Here is an 8,823-nt window from a genome sequence, read left to right on the forward strand (position 1 = left end):
CAGGGAGGCAGGCAGCAGTGATATGCTGGCTTAAATACAAACAGTGCTTCTCAACCAGCAACCCTGAACTGCATGGAGGCTGTGGAACAAATATGTGCACCCACTGTCCAACATGCAGCTGCAACTTGTAGCTTATATAACTCTGAATGGAGAATGCATATAAGCAAAAGCTGTCATAACAAGGGTATTAACTGTTTGGATAACATGGGGATTGTTGAGGTCCATGCTGAAGGTCAAGGTTTGAGGAATCGGACAACTAGAAGTCTTCTCAATGTCTGGCTTTGAGCTTTGGGAGGACTCCCAGGGCACAGCTACTGAAATAGTGCAAGATAACCAGCAGATTAGTTTGCGAGTCCTATGGTGGTTGTAAGCAAAATCTCTGGGGACTAGGAGGTGCAGAGGTTAGGTGCGCTAACTGTTCTGCTGTGGTAGGGTTGGGCTCGAATCCAGTTTGAGAAATATACACAATGCATTTGGTGTTCTCAGCTCAGTCCTTAGTAGATAATTCAACACACAGGTTGCTTAAGAGGATTTGTCTAGTCAGGGTGACATAGCCCCATTAAACTTCAAGCATGCCTTTTTCCATTTCACAAAGGTGACACCCTCGCTTTCCCCTTGGAATATATTGAGATCTTCATCATTCTTTCAACAGACTTTTTGCAACAATACCGTTTACTCCTGCAGATCTGAATAGCATGCGTTCATGTGGAATCAAAGCAATAACCTGAAAGATGAAATGATTCTCCCTACAATACTCTATCTGTAAACATGAATAGGGTTTAATGTATGTATTGAATATTTGCACAAAGGGACTTGTGATCCCTGTGTCCTGTGCAAGCCCATTGTTAACCTTGCATTCCGGATTGAACCACAGAATCCTGCAGCACTTGATTGAAGCTCATTTTGGTTTCCACAAATATATTTACTCTTTCACTCTAAAATAGAAACAAGACTGCAAACACAGTGTGTACATAAAGAGAGAACAGGAAAATCTCGAGCAGAGGCTACTAATATGCAAAGCAATACATTGGAGAAAGAATGGGAGGCTAATTCAAGTACAATGGCATGTTTTATGTGGTTGAGAATCAAAGGACTTTTACACAGTTTCCTAAATGCTTTTAAAATGAAGTTACAATACTTAACATTTCATCTTCTATTTATAACTGCAAACACAAGATCACATTTGCCTACGTGTACAAGGGAATTCTGAAATTACAGTAAGAAATACCATATGGAACAAACATGTTCATCAGCTGTACTGAGAGAGATATTTGAGCACTTTGTAGATGCCACACGGATCCTTTTAAAAAAGGATGTGATGGCCAAAACAGAAAATGATATACAAGATCATAAAAAAAAACAGAACAATTCTAAACAAGTTGCAACTGCCCTTTCTACATTGCCTTTTATTAGAGAGCAGAAAGGTGACAAGAAATATTGCTCCAGATGGCAGTGCTATCCTGTACTCTGCAGGTCAATCCAACGAAACACATATTAAATCTGTTCTGTCCCTCACAGCTGCTTCCTTGCTCTACTGTCTGTAGCATTGAGCTCAATGCCAAGTCCTTGACCCTACACCGTGGGCTGCTGCGTGACACTAAAACTCACTTTTATTCAGAGTCTTTCTGGAGGCCTACACACACCCACACATACACACATACCAAAAACTGTGAAAAGGGTCTGTGTATTGATAATACTGTACAGAACGTCATTGACTCAAGGCTGGGATACAATCAAAGAAGTGCGAAAAGACGTCATGAAAAAATTCTCTTGCAATCCAGGCATCTATTGTGCTGGAGGATATGGAAGACAGGGAGTGGGAGGGAACAGCTGCCTGGAAAAAAGAGACGTCGATGAGAATTGTATCTCTCCAAAAAATGAAAAGGCCAGCGACGTAAGGAGGATAAATGCTCTATGTGAAGAAAGGAAGGGAGGAAATTAAGGTTATGAAACAGGATGATAGCAAGGAAAGTTTACAGGTAAAGTTTACACAGCCGTTTCCAGCAACACTTTACATTAAGTGTCTCTAATTACTGTGTATTTACATAGTTGTTACTTAGTAAATGCATGTGCACTTACACATGATTACAATGTTATTATGCATAGTTACAATGTACTTAAAGTGTACATCTTTTTGCACCATATACGTAAGTACACAATTGTATCAGAAAAGGGTTAGGGTTAGAGTTGGGGTAAGTCTGGGCACACTTATAAGTTAACAGCAAAATCTTAGAAATCCACCGTACCCTGCTATCAGGGTCGGATGTTCAGAAGTGACTTGTCTTTCTCATTCATCTCCTTGTAGTAGAGTCACCATAACCATAGACTAGAGCAACTGAACGCTCTGCCTCATGCACTCTACAACACACTTGGTTGGTCTAGCTTTTGTGATATCTCTATGGTACTAGGAAACAAGGAAATAAGCAGGAAAGGCAGCTTCAACTGAACGTAGCTCTTCCAAGTTAGTCTGATTGGCTCACAAATTGAAAAGAAAAAAGAATAATGATCTCTGTGCAGGCTCCCAAAACGTGTGTGTGTGTGTGTCTTGTTATTGGATGATAATAAACGATTGAGACCATGGCAGCAGTTAAGGGGTTAAACCCGCAGTTGTGAGCGGCAGTTTACCACTGACTTTCCGAATGTCTGCAAACAGACTCGTCTTTATCTCAGATCTGGCACGCATGAACCCAGCAAATCCGAAGCAGATGTCCATCCCAGTACCTGCATTTTGTAATTTTGAAAATATGCAGCGTTGAAAATGCACTATTCCTACCCCACACTCGCACAGTCGTTTGCAATGAAGACCAAACTTTGCCAGCCAGGAAAAAAAATTACATTTTTGTTTCCGTGCAAATGTATATGTGTTGGTTAGGGCTATATAAACTTGAGAAATGGTCAAGGATGCAGTAGGACCCAGCAGGTTGATTCCTCCCAGCCAAGGTAACGACTTGAAGACCACATTGGATTGCTGCAAATGGGGCATACTAAATATCTTGCTATCCCTGATTAGATAATTGTCCGTTGTTCACAATCGGTTTTTAATAAGATTTTAACACGCAAGTGCGTTGGTACTCCAAATGCTATGCCTTACGACCAATGAAAAACACATGCATGGGTTTTTTTTTGTAGATGACTGCCAGGACTGGTATGACACTGAATGTCAAGACTGCAAGAACCCACTTGTGGGGTAGAAAGAAAAAGACATGCCCCACCTTGTGACACTGCCGTTGTTAAATACAGCATTTAAAATACCTCCCCTTGGCCCTGGCTCCTGGTCAAGTTGAGTTTTACTTGAGTTTTTATGATGGCCCTTTAAAGGTTTAGTGTCAGGATTGTAGGCGACTATTCCGTGCTGGGTAAAATGATGAACTGCAATGAAACTAAACCTTCTTGTAAAACCCATTCGAACACTGGGGTAGTTTTCAACAAGAGGTGCACGCACGCAAGCCAAGGGACTGTAACATGAGAATAACCTGGTGCCATATCGCATTGTACCCAACCCAATACATCTTCTCCCATGGAAGTCTAAGAGCCCATAAGTGCAAAAAGGCAATTTCCTGGGAAGTCTAGAATAATTACTAAGAGTATACATTTGGCAGGAACAATTTACATGAAGGAACAGCCAGATTATTCTGGGGGGTGGTTTCTTCCTATAATACAATGCAATTGACTTCACACTTGATTCAAAATTGAAGACAAAATCTTTGAACTATTATGGCATCTGGTCTATTCTCTGACGTTAATCTCCCTTAAATTCTTGGTGGGGCTGCTCTAAGCCTCTTACGTAGCCAAAGTAATGGAAACAAACAGTGTAGTTGTGTTTCGCAGAGAACGAAACCTGGTCTTAATCACAGCATTTTAAAACTGCGTTAATAAAAAAAAGCTTTTGTGTGTATGTTAAGAAGAAATTACTGAGGCAAGCCGGCAACGGGCATTAGAAAAGGTTACAAATAATACATCTTAATGCAAACAAGAAACAAATCTGCTTGCACAATTAAATGGTATCCTTTTGTCCCACTCAGAACCCTTAATCACTAAATATCTCGGTATCCCTGAATAGTTAACGACCTCCTCTTTAAATAGAGGCAAAAGATTTTAATGATCACGCCATCTCATGAAGTAGTCATCGCCATCGGGGTACAAGCGCAGCATTGTTGGATGGGCTTAATTTGCAATGACGCTTACATCATTCATTCGTCCATCCAGAGAAATCAAGGGCCCCGGGGTATATCAGGAGGGCATGCCAAATCCAACTGGGCAGCCAGCTAGCCAGGCAGTGTGTATATTTGTAATGGAATTCCAAGTATTTTTATTTATTCTATGGGAGTGGTGTTCGTCATTTATAAATAATGGAAGAAACAAAAAAGCTGAAGCTGTTTTGCTTCGATAATAAGAATCTTTTAGAGGAAAGAAACGAAGCCAAAAGATAATTCAAAACAGAAAACAACAGCAGCCGCGAGAAGGGAAAAAAAAGTCTTTATATTGGACATGGTCGGTGTTAAACCACCACTGCAAGGGTCTGGAAGCAAAACCGGCAACCCAGAGTTTTATTTCACTGGCATCTTGTGAGAAACATATAACAATTAACAGGTAATCCTACAAACAGACTGGCACATAGGCTAACAGGTGCATTTCAGAAACACACATTCCATTTGGTTGTTTTATGGTCGTAAATAATATTTTAATACAAGCGTTTTCAATGCTTTAACGCCTATGGGTCAAAGGTTCTAGTGTTACCAGGACGGTATATTTTTGATATTATTACTAATAGCGCTCGTGTTTTGTTTTTTGTGTTTTGACCGCTCAAGGATGCAGTGTGAGTCTGTAAAATTGTGTCTTTATTTTGCTATTTTTAGGTTGAAAAAAATCAGAAGATAAAACCAGACAATGGCAATGGTTCAGGGATAAGGGGCAATTGTAGAACGAGGGTAGATTTAACGGTACAATCCATCAGTAGAATGGCTCCGCAGTAGTACATTTCCTAGTTTGACACATTGTATTTGGACTATTGTGCGCTGTTGGTTCCAAATCCATTGTTGCTGCCATTGGTGGGAGTGATGTGGTTTGTCAATGGTTCTGCTAGGTTTTCTTCATGGTAATTTACCATGGTATTATAATGGGATCCCACTGGGGGGTCGGCACTGTAAGACGAGGCATTAGCTCTCCTTACCGCTCCACTGCAATAGTCATTTAAACGCAAGTGAAACTCTTTATTGAGAGTAACTCTTACTGCCAGATGTGGTTCACAGACAGGTCCTGCTTGTGCTCAATGCTTTGAGCTTGTTGGGTCTGCTTCACGTGTGCTTGGCAAACCCGAAGATTAGTGCTGAATATATAGAAGCTTCATGGTAACTGGCTGCTTGTGTCATTGTTAAAGTGAGAACATCCTGTCAAATGCCAGCACCTCGTTTCCATGGACATTGAAATTGTCATCTCATTTCGCAATTGACGTGTTTCTTTTTCCAAAGCTGGAAGTTCTATATAGGTCTGTGTGCTTCTTTAATTAGCAAAAAAAAATCAGGGCAAAATTCATTCATAAAACACGGAAATGATTTATTCCAGGTTTTGACGATTCTAAACAAACACCAGTTTCAACAATAACAATTAAATGACACATAAATCTTTCATTTTTCTACAGTAAAGTAGTTACATGTTCTTATGACACTGTATTGCCTATTATTACTGTCACAAAAATTGCTTATAACATCCTTTATAACACATGTATTGATGCATTATTGCTTGTTTATAATAGTTCTTTAAAATAAAGTGTTTCCCTTCTCCCTATTATTTTGCACATTGTATCCGGCACAAATGAACCCCTGACCGTCCGAACTAAAAGATCTTGAAGAGAAAAAGACAGAGCAGCGATTGCGTGTTCTCTTTTAAAGGTTATGTAACTTCTTCATGCGAGGGATATGGTTTTAGTCCAACTGTTGTATTTTACCTGTTACTGTAGCGCAGTGATGTTTGAAGCGTTTCCATGCTTTTCATTGCCAGCTGTTATTTCAAAGAAGGGTTCTTCTTTACTCCTGCTGTATATGCGATGCACACAATAAACACCATTTTATGTTACGATCATGGGCATGTTTTTTGTCCGGATCTTTGCAAATGGAGTCGGACATTTTCATGAACCAGAGAGTGTTTTTTTTTTCCTTTATTGCTTTATTTTGATCTTACAGCGTTTTGGGTTTTTTTGTATTTATTGAACCTCTGAGACACACTGTGAAATTATTAGAATATCGCAGAGAGATTATTTTACAACAGAAAGCAAGAGGGCGACTGCTGGGCACATGGCACACTTATAAAATGTGGTGCTTGAGCATGTGGTTTACATTTCTGCTGTTCATGGTGTAGTTTGTAGTGTGTGTATAAAGGCACGGTCATATAACACACAGGCAGGGGGCTGGCAGTGGTGCATTGCTTCATGCAGACAGTAAAAAAAAAGTGCTGTTCCTCTAAGCATGTGTTTAATAATCATTGCAATTAAAGTCATTAACAGATCATGATTCTACTTTTTAACCTGCAGTATTTTTTTAATTGTATTTTCTAGCAAAAATGTGTGCCTGGAACAAATTATTTTTTTTAATCAAGTCATTTTGAGGATATTAACCTTTTAAATCCTATTTACTTCCTTTGGTTGGGATTTGGTTTGATTGATTGTGCTTTATTTCACACTATATGTAGCATTGATAACACAAAGGCGACATAATCCATACGAATCACTTTGAAAAAACGACAGTGTCCCGCGCCTCTAATAATCATTACATCATGAACTGCAATCGAAAACACAGCCTGCATATCTGGCATTGCAGACATCTACACTTCATCTGAAATTGTTGTGATCTTAAAAATAACGTTTACAACATTATACTGCAGTACCAAATGTCATTGCAACAGTGTTACACATGCATATTGAGTCCTTTATCAGCGATGATTATACCTGTTCTGTTTATGATGCTGTGTTAAATGTTTCATAGCATCCATTTCAAATGTTTAAGGAGTTTGTGTCAATACAGTGCAGGGAGGGACAGAGGCAGTGTATTGCAGTTCTATTGATAATAAACTAGCAGTCTCAGTAGGGGGTTGGTTTGACAGCTCCTCCCTATCCTGTGTGTTCTTCGGTCCAGCGTCGCCACTCCCCCCTTTTCTTTACAATAATATACATTCATTAAAGCACGTCTGTCTGTTGAATGTCAGAGCGTGGCGCCTCACATCTGTTCCGGTTTCACAGAACAAGCTCATCTCATGCATTTCAGTACAGCATTCTGCCTGGGTTCCCTTTAAAGGGCGACACTTAACAAACCATGACTGCAGATCTGTTTCGTCTATAACAGGAGTTCTCAAAAGGACCATGTTGTGGTTAAACCCAACTGACAAACGTATGTATTATAAAGAGCAGTGTGGAGTAGTGGTTAGGGCTCTGGACTCTTGACCGGAGGGTTGTGGGTTCAATCCCCAGTGGGGGACACTGCTGTTGTACCCTTGAGCAAGGTACTTTACCTAGATTGCTCCAGTAAAAAAAAAAAAAAAACCAACTGTATAAATGGGTAATTGTATGTAAAAATAATGTGATATCTGTATAATGTGAAATAATGTATAATGTGATATGTTGTAACAATTGTAAGTCGCCCTGGATAAGGGCGTCTGCTAAGAAATAAATAATAATAATAATAATAAAAGATGTTCTGTGCTCTTATTGATTCACATATTCCTAATGCTGTCACTTGTTTGTAACAAATGGAACACTGAATTCACTTGTCACTCCCAGGATTCTAGAACTGTTCCTCTGAACCGGAACCTTCTGAGGCCGGCTTGTAAAGCAGAGCGCCTCTGGTCAAACTGAGACAATCAAACAACTTGAATGGGAAAGCCTGCCGCTGTCAATGTTTGAGTCCAATTCATTCCTCTCTCCCCCTCCCTGAGGGGTGATCCAAATTAACCACAAAAGCAGGATTTGTGCAGTTGCATGTAGTAACATTCTGTTTATTCCTCCAGCCGGTGAAGACCGTGGCATTTCAATGTTCATTTCTTTCAAACTTGTTTTGCAGAATGAGGTCTTTCTTTAGCAAAAGGATGAAACCCAAAGGGTTATTATATGTGTTACTAGGAGTTCAGTGTAGAGATTAAATGTGAATTTGTATAACGAGTTTGGATACACCACCTTCAGATGTCACCCCGTGCATGGAGCATGTGGACCAATTCAAAGGTTAACAAACAGCAATATTTCTTTGTTTTATAGCAGTTCCTGGCTATTGTCTAAGCAGCACACCCTAAAGACATATAAAGACATAGTACAGTTTAGTGCGGGGGTTTGGACTCAAACAGAAACGTTCAGCGTTTACACCAGTGCTGCAATATTTGCACCCAATTCTAACGGGAAGGTATCTGGCAATGCTGTAAAACTTGAATGTTTTTTAAAAGCTGTGTTACAATGCTTGTGTTAAACACACCTAACCAGTAACACTGGCACCTTTCCCTGTGGAGGTATTTCCCCAATAAACTGCCCTTTTTATCTTTCACTAATGTAACAGCCTATTGCTCCCCCCCCTCCAATATGTTCTCCAATAAAATACAAACCAGATGCAGTTCCAAACTTCCAGGAAAGCACACAGCAAGAAACTCAGCCTAATGTGTGTTCTGTGATGATGGAAACGGAAATAACAAAATGCTTGATCTGTGCAGAAGATTTGTTTAATTTAGCAGCGCTTACTAGGATTGCATTCGGGTCAGATATATATATTTATAACATTGCAGGGGGAGAGAGAGAGAGGTTGATCTTTACCAGGTGCAGCTATTAAAATGTATCACTTGCCCTACTGTTGA

This window comes from Acipenser ruthenus, chromosome 47 (assembly GCF_902713425.1).
Source record: "Acipenser ruthenus chromosome 47, fAciRut3.2 maternal haplotype, whole genome shotgun sequence".
NCBI lineage: Eukaryota > Metazoa > Chordata > Actinopteri > Acipenseriformes > Acipenseridae > Acipenser > Acipenser ruthenus.